The sequence below is a fragment of the Asparagus officinalis genome, chromosome 8 (assembly GCF_001876935.1).
Source record: "Asparagus officinalis chromosome 8, Aspof.V1, whole genome shotgun sequence".
Lineage (NCBI taxonomy): Eukaryota > Viridiplantae > Streptophyta > Magnoliopsida > Asparagales > Asparagaceae > Asparagus > Asparagus officinalis.
The window spans coordinates 45,570,303-45,583,544 of record NC_033801.1 but is presented as its reverse complement, the minus strand read 5'-3'; the positions used below and the strand labels follow the sequence as shown (position 1 = coordinate 45,583,544).

General features: G+C 39.3%; 1 pseudogene; it reads left to right on the top strand.

Annotated features, from left to right (window-relative positions):
* Positions 309 to 5,301, top strand: LOC109821196 (annotated as a pseudogene).

Below are 13,242 nucleotides of genomic sequence, written 5' to 3'. Positions count from 1 at the left end.
CTTGCTATCTAGAGAAGAAATCCACAAGCACACTTTACTGAAGAGAAACCTCTCTTTAACTATCTTATTGGTATTTGTGGTGTCTGATAGAAGGCTTCTCTTCAGCATACTCCTTCGTCGCCATGGAAGATCTTATAGAAGTCTATCTCAGTCCTTCAATTTCTTCTAGAGATCCTAGATTAGAATACAGCCTTTCATATGCCTTAAATTGATCTTCGACCACTGGACCTCAAATTCTAAATGAACCTTTAATCTTAACATTCATGGCATCCTCCAAATCTTTTTCCCTTCAAATAATGAAGCTATCTATGGATAAGAAGCACAGAAGCCTGAAACCAGATGCTCTCCAGGGTCACCAAGAGTGGGTGGTAAGGACGTTTACCGGTAAACTTTATTTAGGGTTAATTGAGCATATCCCCCTGTACTATTGCCAAATTGAACTTAATGCCCCTGTAATTCAATTGTTGCGGATAAACCCCATGAGTGAAATTTTTTTGAACCTTTTCACGGGGTCTATCTGCAACAGTAGATTCCATCTACAACAACAGAACTCTTTCAATGGGTCTATCTGCAATAATAGCACTACAGGGTCCTAAGTTCAATTTGGCAGTAGTACAGGGGGCCTATTTGCAATTAACCTTTTTTCTTTTACTTTCAACATTTCCCTCTTTTAGCGTAGAGACAGGCAGCTGATTACCTTTATTTCCGGGCTGAAGTTAACTTCCTTGGGGAGCTGCATCATCCAAACCTTGTTAAGCTCATAGGGTACTGCATTGAAGATGACCAAAGGATGCTTGTCTATGAATTTGTGGCACGCGGGAGTCTTGAAAACCACCTCTTCCGAAGTGAGTATGAGCTAATGCTGAATTAGTTTTACTTTGTAAAGAATATTCTTTATGCAGAATTGTGGACAACTTTTGATTTATACTTCTGTTTAGCTGTTCAAATAATATTGGCCATTGGATGTGCATGAGGCATAAAATAGAATCTGCTAAAGAGTTCTTAGTCAATTATTGAAACCAACCTTATCAAAAAACAACTATTAATAAAGAAAACTGGTTTGAAGTAATTTTTTCATGAATATATACTAGTATTCTAAAGAGGTGGTAGGCAAATTTAAAAATACCTAAAATTTGGAGGGTATATATCTAAATAATCCAAAAGAATTGCGAGCATAGCCTTAAACAATTTGCGAGGTCTTCCAAGTACTTCTGCCAGTTATTTTTTGGAAAATACTTTTACTGATATTGTGATGCTTGAAGCGACTTTACCTCTTCCATGGTCGAGCAGGATAAAGATTGCTGTTGGTGCTGCTAGGGCTTGGCCTTTCTCCATGGAGCGGGAGAACCAGTTATCTATAGGGATTTTAAGGCATCAAACATTCTTCTTGATTCTGTATGTTCTGCAAATATATTAAATTTCCTGAATTTGCGAGTCCATATGATTTGTTATTTGACACTCTCAACTATTTCGTAGGAGTATAATGCAAATTTTCAGATTTTGGGTTGGCGACAGCTGGACTCCAAGGAGATAAAGCACATGTTTCTACTAGAGTTGTGGGTACTTATGGCTATGCAGCACCAGAATATGTTATGACAGGTATGCACTAAAAATGGTCCACTTCTATTTTTCGTAGAAGGTTACTTCTTTTGGCGATAAGGTCCTAGCTATTTTTATCGTTAAGTCTCATATTTTTTATTAGAAGATGTTATTTTTTAGGTGGATTATTTTTAAGCTGCTATCCATTTCATAATCTTGGAGATACTTCTGTGAATAATTTCTAGCAACCGCAAACATATGCAAGGTTTTCGATGGCCGATAGCGTTGCGTAGCGGTGAGGCATCGCTATTTAGGGCTATTGCAGCAAAATAGCGGTAAAAAGCGTAAAGTCAAATAACATTCTAATCTAGATATGTATAAATATTCAAAAGTATAAGAAAAATCAAAGAAAAATCTAGAAAATTTAAAAGTGCATATTTGATGATTTAAAGAGATCCTAAACATAAAATATATACGTAACCGTTACATAATACCGAAGACGACTGGAGGGGGAGCCAAAGAGGCCTCCTCGAGAAGAGGAGCTGAATTACGAGAGGACTGCGGTAGGAGGAGCTCACAGCGAAGGTGGTGAGAAGAAGTATCGAGGGAGGTGCCGAAGGCTATGGAAGGTGGCAGGAATTCGCTAGAAATCACGGGTGACTGTGGGATGCAGTGGTTGCAGATTTTGCCTGCAATTGCCCTCTATTCACCGCTATGGCGCGCTATTGGCCGTTTTTGCACGCGGAAAGTGCATATTCTGCAATATGTTACCGATATTGGGCGATAGCATTGTAGGCTGTCTAAAAATCACAATGAATAGCTGACCCCTATCAAGCTCCGACAAGGGAAGTCACAATCAGACGACTTTCTAATCACTGCATCCGCAACTCCACAATCGCCACAAACACGACCTCATTTCTGAGATGATTGATCTTGATGGCTGCGACAACAACACGACTAATATTATATTAGCAATTATTGGAGATGCTGATGAGCAGTGTAATGATTTTAGAAATGAAAGGTTGGACTTAGTTGGTGAGTTGCTTGGTAGAGAGCTGTGGGCAAATATCCATCTAAAGACACTATGGATGTTGATTCCCGTCAAGTTCCTACAACGAAAGTTACAATCAAATAGCTTTCGCGCTGACAATCGAAAATTGGTGAGTTGCTTGGTAGAGAGCTGTGGGCAAATATTCATCTTCAAAACACTATGGATGTTGATTCCCGTCAAGCTCTCACAATGAAAGCTACAACCAAATAGCTTTCAGGTCGACAATCGAAAGCGGAAAATAGAGGACTTTTCACATAAGATCGAGAAGAGTTACAATTCAACAACACTTCCGATAACTGATGAAAACTCTATTCAGCAGTCTTCACAACATACGGTGAAAGTTACAATCTGACGACTTTCATACCCTACAACAGCTAAAGCCAGGATTACCGAACAACGGTCCTCGCAACGCTTCACAGAAGAAGTTACAAGTCAAAAAGCTCCTTCCGAAACGCGGATGTCATCCCCGCGTTACAACTTGGGAAGTGCAGGCCACCCCCGCGTCTCCAAGATACAAGCTGAACGTGAGCGACCCTCGCGTTCGTAGGGGTCCAGCCAACACCGACCCCCGCGTTTCCAAGCAGGCAGCAAGCCAAAACGCGAGCGACCCTCGCGTTCAACGATGTCCAGCTAACACCCAACCTCGCGTCTCAATTCTAAGAGGCGAAGTTGGGTGCTAAACGCCAGATTGGGCGTTTAACTCGTTCAAACACAAGTTGAACGGTTTCAGAACCGTTTATCCCACGATCTGAGGGATTTTCGCCCACGTAGGAGCGGATATAGGGGTCAGTTACAACCTCCTATCCCCCTATAAAAACTCAACAAACTCAACTGAGTAAAGGGGTTCGATTGGCTTGGCTCAGATCGACCACAGGAGACTGGCGGAGGGTTGGATTCTGAGGATCTCAACCACTCGGTTCGGTGATTCAACAGCAGCAGCATTAAAATCCCTGGAGATAGGATTTTTGAATCAAGTCAGAAGATCAAATCTGGGAGGATTCTGCTACAACAGAATAACAGCTTGATCATTAACCGAATTTTTGGTTCTAACAACTCTATTCACAGAGTTCAAACTCGTTCAGAGTTCTTAAACTCATTCAGAGTTATTTATCAAACTTTCCACAGAAGTTCATCATTCCCACGAGATAAGAGACGGTCGGATCGTCAACGGAGAACAAATTCGACGCGAGCAATCGAAGGAGGCATTCCATCGCTACCGAGAAGAACCCAGTTTTAAACAAAGGAGAGAATCAAACTCGTTTTCTTCTCTTTTGTAATCAAGTTGTAATCGGAATCAAAGAAATATAAATCAATTTTCTTTATTCGTTTCATTGCAATTTTTCCTACATACAAGTAGTGATTGTATTGCTGGGGACTAGCTTTTCCGATGAGGAAGTGGTGGCGCAGTCTGACGTCCACCTCATGGGGATTATTAGCAGTGTTATTTACCGCTATTATATTTATAACAGTGAGCATATGATTCACACTATGCATTTTCAACAATGTGATTTTATGCACTTCGACATATTTCAGAAATTTGGATAGTTGCAAGATTACCAATGTTTCACTAGGAATGTTGTGGTACCTGTATTATGGAATTTATTTTGTTTGACCAATCTATACAGGTGTTCTGAAAGTATAATTTTATATTATGCCTTGAGCACCTATAGTTATCGCATATTTTTGAATATATTTATTTCTTTTATTTTTTAGTTGTTCAGTCAGAAATTTTGCAATCAGATATTTTTCTAAGTCCTAGCTTAAACCTTAACAAGTTGGATCATATACTCGCATTTACTTTTCTAATTTGTTTGTATTAAGTTTGGATACCAGAACGTGAAGAGTGGAATTAGATTGATAATCATGAAAAGAAACTCAAAGCATGATGATTAAAGTGAACTAGGATTTGTTTAATCAAATCCAAACAGTTGAGACAAATTTTGATTTTATTCAGAATTTTCAGGTGTGGCATTCCAGTAAGACCAAGCTGAACTTTGAAACCTTTGCGATTTCCAATGAAATTAATAATTCTTTCTTATAAGCCCATATGATCAAGTTGACTTTGTAGAGCATAAATGTTATATATGCATACTTTTTGTATGATGAAAAACTGGCTGTCTTGCCCTTGTAGAACCGCTGAATTGGTAATATGTATACAATTCTTCCTTTCTATTTATTATAATCTCATCTAGAAAGAAAACTGTGTATCAGTACAGGTTCTTTGAAAAAGAACTAATTTCCTTCATTCATATCGATATTCCTTGTAACTCTCATATTCATCTTTTATTGTATCTGAAGAAAAAAATGCTACTCAGGGATCACTTGACATCTAAAAGTGATGTCTATATATAGCTTCGGTGTCGTGTTGCTTGAGATGTTAACAGGCCGAAGATCCATGGACAAGAAGCGACCCAATGGCGAGTAAAATCTAGTTGCATGGGCACGGCCTCTTTTAGGGGATCGCTGAAGGCTTTACCAACTAGTAGACCCTCGTCTTGAGTACAACTGTTTTGATCAAAGGAGCTCAGAAGGCTGCTCAGATATCCTACTACTGTCTTAGTAGGGATCCCAAGTCTCGCCCCTCAATGGATGAAGTCGTGAAGGCTCTAACACCACTTCAAGGTCTTAATGACTTAAACCATTTTATCATTTCGCTCACGTCCTGTACAGGGAGGTCTCTAAATACTGAAAATCTCGAATCTTGTACTTAACGTTGGGTAAATTTCACTTAACGCCCCTGAACTTTAGGGTGTTTTGCACATAACTCCCCTGAACTATATCTATTCCACTAATGCCCCTTGAACTTTGGGGTGTCTCACTTAATCCTCCGGGCTTTGATGTTTATTCGACACACCCCTCTAATTTCATTACCCATTCATGGTGAAATGACGAAAATAACCTTTTTGAAATGTTACCCCCAAAAACGAAAAAAGGAAATAGGGTCTTTTTTAGTAAACTTAGGGGAATATTCATCCTTTGTTGTCACGTGCTTGCCAGGGCACATGACTTGTTCAAAATTCACGGTGTTTGTTTCCGGAGTGGGGCCATGGGGCTGTTAAATGAGACAAGTTCGGCAGATTAAGTGGAAAGAAACAAAGTTCAGGAGGCTAAGTGGAATTTACTCGTTTACATTTGATGACCATGGCACATGTATATTAGCATGACATTTTTCATGGAATTTTGCTTACCTTTTTCTTTGTTATAGGTAAGTTGCGTCGCTGATGGTGATGTGCCTCCCTTGTGCCGCTTCCAATAAAAGTATAATGAATTGAGCACTAATGCCAACAGTAATTGCATTATATGAGGTTAAGATACGTTTGTATTATTTCTGAGGGTGATGCCCTTGTAGCACAGAAAACTGGCATCCTATTTGTGATGCAAGCCTGAGTATTCTTTTGCTTTGTCAGTCTTGATAGGATACTCTTATATTTTGATCCAAGTATTTCACTTTCACTTCAATACTGGTCTTTTTGGTTAACTGAACGTTAGAAGCAAGAAAATCTATAGTAGCTTAGAGATTTGCTGGGTACAATTGTCTTTAGCTGAACAATTACTTGTTGGAGTTGTAACTTAAAAACTTGGGTTTGTAGAGGAAAAGAGGAAAAGTTTAGTCCCACACTGGAAAAGAGATGGGAAGATAAGCTCTTTATAAGCCTTCCCTTTCTCTTCTATGCCTAGAAGAAAATAAAGGTTATGCTCCACACCACACGCGCGCGCGCCGGCCGGGCCGAGCTTGGGTTCGGGTCGGGTCGGGTGGCGTGCGCACACGACCTGCGGACACGAATGCAGCTCACACGACCTGCGGACACGAATGCAGCTCCGGATTAATGGGTTCTTAATCTGCTACATTTTTATTTTTGAACAATTAAAATGTAATATTTATTTTTGAACAATTAAAATGTGATAAACATTTTGTAACGGTTAGGATTAAATATTTTGTAACTGCTATAATTAAAATACCGTGGATTTATGGATCTAAATGACAGAAAACAGCTAACATTAATACATTAATGGGCGAGTAATTAAAATGTGTTAATTGCGGGATTTATGAATAACGGTTGTTTTAACCCTATAAAACGACCTAAACCCAAAGAGTTTTACACAGTGAAAACGCAAATTCTCCTCTTCTTCTCTGCTCTTTTCTTCCTCTTACGTTTACTTGCTATTACATTTTGCTGGTTCCCTGAAAGTCTAGAAGAGTTCGCAAAGCCTTCTTGAAGCTCGTGCCAACGAGAAGGAGGTCGCCTGACTGAGGGTCGTTGTATCTCCAGGAACTTTTGCCGCATAGCCCTGTACGAGAGGGGGCAATTAGATTTTTGGGACAGTGCGTTGCACGCCTCAACCATCAGGCCGTATTTCTAACTCTATTTTTTTTTTGAATTAATTTCATTTCTGAGTTATAATATTTATCTGATATTATCTGATTTAATTATCAACTGTTTCAAACTAAAGTTCGTGCTAATTATTGTCTAAACAGCTCATATTCCCAACAATCCAAGAATCTAAATGTGTGTTGTTTAGAATAGTAACATGATTAACATTCTGGTTTTTATGTTAATGCTGTCTGCGGTTCTAAAATACAAAATGTTACACTGCATGATAATTCTATTGTATGAATGTTTTATATATTTCTGTTGCATTATAATAACAAAACTATTTATTCATCATCAGATTATGGCTACAAGTGAAATTATGTCGGCTAAACCAGAGAAGTTTGATGGAAACAATTTCCGTCGTTGGCAAAACCAAATAAGATTTTGGTTAAGAACTCTAAATCTAATAAGTGTCATAGAACCAGACAACTCATCTTCATCTAGACCAGTTACTAGACAATCTTCCTCATCTTCCTCCACAGATTTCATTCCTATCCCGAGAACACCTCAAGAAATAGAGTATCATTGTCTACATAGAATCTTAGGAGCTTTATCTGATAGGTTATATGATATATATTATACTATTACTAATGCTAAAGTTCTGTGGGAAACACTAGAGAAAAAGTATGGTTTAGATGATACGGGAATTAAAAGATTTAAAGCTTCTGATTTTAACAAATTTAAAATGGTAGATTCTAAACCAATGAATGAGCAAATTCATGAATTTGAACATATAGTTCACCAATTAAAAGTGAATGGATCTATCTTAGATAAAACGTTTCAGACAGCCTGTCTTATAGACAAACTTCCCGAGTCCTGGTCAAATTTTGCCAAAAACCTTAACCATACCCAAGGAGATCTTACCCTATCGAAGGAGATCTTACCCTAGAGCAAGTGTTGAATTCCTTTAGAATTGAAGAGCAACATAGACTCAGGGAGAAAAATGTGACAAAATCCGAACCCAAAGAACCCAAAGTAAACAATGTTGAATCCAAACCCTTTCCCCAACACAAGAAACGTTCCTTCCACCAAAATCAAAATAAAACATTTAAGAAGAAATCATTTCATCAAAATAATAACCCTGTCCACTTTCAAAAGAAGGAATGAGCTGAACGTCGAGCCTGTTTCCTTTGTGGACGAACCAACCACCTTGCTAAGGACTGCTTTTACAAGAAGACAGAACCACCCAAGCCTAGGAAGGGAGGACCTCCACCTAATAAGTCACAAATAAACATGGTGACTTCCAGTTCAGCTGAGATTGCTTTCAGGTCTGTTCTCTTCACCCCTGAAGTAAACATGACCTTTCAAGCAAATGATTGGTGGATTGACACTGGAGCTAATATTCACGTTTGCTCTAATCAATCTTTGTTTTCCACCTATCAGGTCTCAAGTAGAGGAACTATGACAATGAGAAATAATAATGTGGCTCATGTATCTGGAATAGGTCGGATCAACCTAAAGCTGACTTCGGATAAGACTTTGATCCTGCAGGATGTCCATCATGTACCAGACATTAGGAGAAATTTAATTAGCGGATCTTTATTAGTGCAACAAGGTTACAAACATATTTTTGAATCAAATAAAGTTGTAATAACTAGTGTTTGGTAACCAAAGTGTTTCTTTTTGTAGTGTTTTTTTAAAAAACATCACACCATGGTGTTTATTTTTCAAACGTGTTTTCAAAACACCATTTATAGTTATTATTTATATAGCGACGGCGGCGGAAGGCGCGGCGGCCCGCCGGCGGGCGACGACTCAGCGACGACCGACGACGACTTACGGCCGACGAGCGGCGGGACAGACGACCACTCGAGCGGTGCTCGCGGCGTTGTCGCGACCGGCGGCGACGATGGCCCGGCGACGGCAGGCGGCGGCGGCGGACGGCCGACCGGCAGCCGGCAGGCGGCGACGGCGGCGGCGCGGGCGGGCGGCGACAGAGCGCCGCGGCGGCAGGCGGCGGGGCAGCGCGACCGACGACGGCAGCAGTGGCAGCGACCACGCGGCGGCTAGCGGTGGCGGCGAGGCGGGTGGCAGCAATGGCGGCCGGGTGGTGACGGGCGGAACAAGCGGACGACCGACAGCTGCGTCGGCGGGCGGCGAAACGCCAGCGAGCGCAGCGGCGGGCGCGGCGGGACGGCGACGGGCAGCCCGGCTTAGATGAAAAAACGGAGCAGCGGACGGCGGACGACGACCGAACGGGGCACCGCGGGAGAGCGACGGCGACGGACGCGGAGGGCGCGCAGCGGCGGGTGGTGCGGTGGGCCGGCGAAAGCCGACGCAGCAGCCAGTGGCTCGAGACGGGCGGCGTCGACGGCGGTGGCTTTCAAATGAAAAAACAGAATCTCAAAATACCTTTTTGGTGTTTTAAGAAAAGTATTTTTTTTTTGGATTTTGTAAAGGGTCAAGACAAAAAATCGCCCCTGTTGCCAAACAAGTTTCATTGTTTTTTAAAAAACAAAAACGAAACTGGCAAAGGTTTTTTATGTGATGGTCTTTTTAAATTGAATGTTATGAATTCTACTCTTGCATCTCCAATAGCTTTGAATATCGAACCTTCTATCACTTTGCATCAAAGATTAGGACATGTGAATTATAATTTAATTAAAAGATTGATGCATCTCAATATAATTCCAAAGCTTAATATAAAAGATGATGAAAAATGTGAAATATGTGTAGAAGCCAAACTTCCTAAGAAACCATTTAAAACTATTGATAGAGATTCTGAGATATTAGATGGAATTTTTATTGGCTATGCTTCTGATAGTAATGCAAATAGATTTTTAATAATCAACTCTGACATTAATGAGATAGCCAACAACACCATAATTGAAGCTAGGGATGCACATTACTTTAAAAACATTTTTCCTTACAAGACCAGAGTAAACAACACAGACCCTAGCTCTAGTAATTCAGACTTTAGTTCTAACCAAGGTGAAACTAGTTCTAAACAAATTAGGCCACTGGAATGTCCAGAGGAGCCTAGGAGAAGTAAAAGAACTAGAATAGAAAAGGTCCATGAAGATTTCTATGCATTACTTGTAGAAGATTCTCCAATTACATTTGAGGATGCAATGAAATCAGTAGATGCTCCATTTTGGAAGGAAGCTATAAATAATGAGATTCAATCTATAGTTCAAAATCATACTTGGGAACTCACTGATCTTCCTCCAGGATGTAAAACTATAGAATGTAAATGGGTGTTTAAGAAGAAACTTAGACCTGATGGAAAAATAGATAAATATAAAGCCAGATTAGTAGCTAAAGGATATACCCAAAAGTCTGGTATTGATTATTTTGATGTCTATTCTCCAGTAGCTAGGATTACTACCATTAGAGTCCTCATAGCTCTAGCATCCATACACAAATTAATAATACATCAAATGGATGTTAAAACTGCATTTTTAAATGGAGACTTAGATGAAGAAATCTATATGGATCAACCTGAGGGATTTATAGCTTCTGGACAAGAAAAGAAAGTATGCAAGCTTATTAGATCACTATATGGTCTCAAACAAGCCCCAAAACAATGGCATATGAAATTTGATGAAATTATACTATCTTATGGATTTGTAATTAATCAAACAGATGAGTGTGTATATCATAAAATAGATAAAAACAACAAAATTGTGATATTATGCCTATATGTTGATGACATTCTTATTTTTGGTTCTGACATACAAATCATAAATGATATCAAACACTTTTTATCACAAAATTTTGACATGAAAGATTTAGGTCAAGCTGACCTAATTCTTAATACTAAAATCATGAAAAATGAGAATGGATATGTGCTATCACAATCACACTACATAGAGAAAATCCTTAAGAATTTTTATGATCCAAACTGTCAACCTGTTTCCACTCCATATGATCCTAATGTACATCTAAAGAAAAATACAGGTCATCCTCAATTACAAAGAGAATATGCACAAATAATTGGATCATTAGGATTTCTAACAAACTACACAAGACCTGACATTGCTTATGCAGTAAATAGACTTAGTAGATATACATCAAATCCTGATAAGGGTCATTAGGATGCTCTAGAAAGAGTTCTGAGATATCTAAAAGGAACTATGAATTATGGTTTACACTATAAAGGTTATCCATCTGTACTAGAAGGTTATTCAGATGCAAAATGGATTAGTGACTCAGTAGATGTAAAATCCACCACTGGTTTTGTGTTCCTTTTAGGAGGAGGGGCTATGTCCTGGAAATCTACTAAACAAACTGTAATGGCTAGAAGTACAATGGAATCAGAAATGATAGCTCTTGATACTACTAGTATAGAAGCTGAATGGTTGAAAGATTTACTAACTGAAATTCCACTAATGCAAAAACCATTACCAGCCATTTCTATTCATTGTGATTGCAGGTCAGCGATTGACAAATGCCATCAAGAGAATGCAAATGTGAAGATGAATCGACACTTGAAAGTGCGACATAAATCCTTGAGATATAAGATGAAAAACCATATAATAGCCTTAGATTTTGTAAGATCAGAGAAAAATCTTGCAGATCACTTAACTAAAGGCTTATCTAGGGCAGTGGTCCTAGAATCATCGAGGGGGATGGGGTTAAGCCCATAAGAAAAATCACTGTAGTGGCAACCCAACCTCGCAGAGGTTCAATGGGTAGAAACAATTTGAATGAGTGATTAATTGTGAGGAGCACTGAATTTATTTGCTCATATCCCTAGGGTTATCAGTGCTCATAAAAAGCAAGTAAAAGGTTGAGTTAAACTCTTAATGAATCCAAGACCCATGAGGCAGGATGCTTACTTGCTCGCATCCTTATTAGGATTCACCTATGTGTGTAGTTGTGAGGTCGCGATTATGGGATCAGGGCTGCTCCCTAGTAACACACATGAAAGATACCTGTGCAAGGCCGATAATAGCGTAACCCGTTTAGAAATCTTCAAAACTGTACTATGTGTGTTTTCTGTAGAAATCCGATAAATGGGACTGGTTCAAGGCGTAGTCCATCAAGCTCTCGCGGATCTATACAACTGTCACTAAGTGAAGGTTCAAACCGAAAGGTACCTCCACCTATTACATAGTATAAGGGAACCAGGAATCTTATTTATTTATTTTTATTTTACTCTTAGTTCTGAGTTATTTTAAGTTTTAAGTTATGTGGGGGATTGTTGGAGTTGTAACTTAAAACTTGGGTTTGTAGAGAAAAAGAGGAAAATTTTAGTCCCACATTGAAAAAAAGATGGGAAGATAAGCTCTTTATAAGCCTTCCCTTTCTCTTCTATGCCTAGAAGAAAATAAAGGTTATGCTCAACACCACACGCGCGCGCCGGCCGGGCCGGGCTCGGGCTTGGGTTCGGGTCGGGTGGCGCGCGCACACGACCTGCGGACACGAATGCAGCTCCGGATTAATGGGTTCTTAATCTGCTACATTTTTATTTTTGAACAATTAAAATGTGATAAATATTTTGTAACGGTTAGGATTAAATATTTTGTAACTGCTATAATTAAAATACCGCGGATTTATGGATCTAAATGACAGTAAACGGCTAACATTAATACATTAATGGGCGAGTAATTAAAACGTGTTAATTGTGGGATTTATGAATAACGGCTATTTAACCCTATAAAAGGACCTAAACCCAAAGAGTTTTACACAATGAAAACGCAAATTCTCCTCTTCTTCTCTGTTCTTTTCTTCCTCTTACGTTTACTTGCTATTACATTTTGTTGGTTCCTTGAAAGTCTTGAAGAGTTCGCAAAGCCTTCTTGAAGCTCGTGCCAACGAGAAGGAGGTCGCCTGACCGAGGATCGTTGTATCTCCAAGAACCTTTACCGCGTAACCCTGTACGAGAAGGGGCAATTAGATTCTTAGGACAGTACGTTGCACGCCTCGACCATCAGGCCGTATTTCTAACTCCATTTTTTTTGTTTGAATTAATTTCATTTCTGAATTATAATATTTCTCTGATATTATCTGATTTAATTATCAACTGTTTTAAACTAAAGTTCGTGCTAATTATTGTCTAAACAGCTCATATTCCCAACATTACTATGAAAACATCCTAGTATAAATGATGCAGACGATCAATTCTGAAGTTACTCAGCAAAAGTTTTTTCCCCTTCGTTATCTTTGCTTACAAGGAGTTGATCCAGAACTCAATTCGACCCACCATAGTCTGCATAATCATCTTTGTATTCTGAACCAACCCATGTTTTCCCAGAATTTTCGTGGTTTTGTTCTGCAACAGTTTAGTCCAATTTTGAGAGTACTGTTTGTGATATAGATAAAATTATTCGCAGA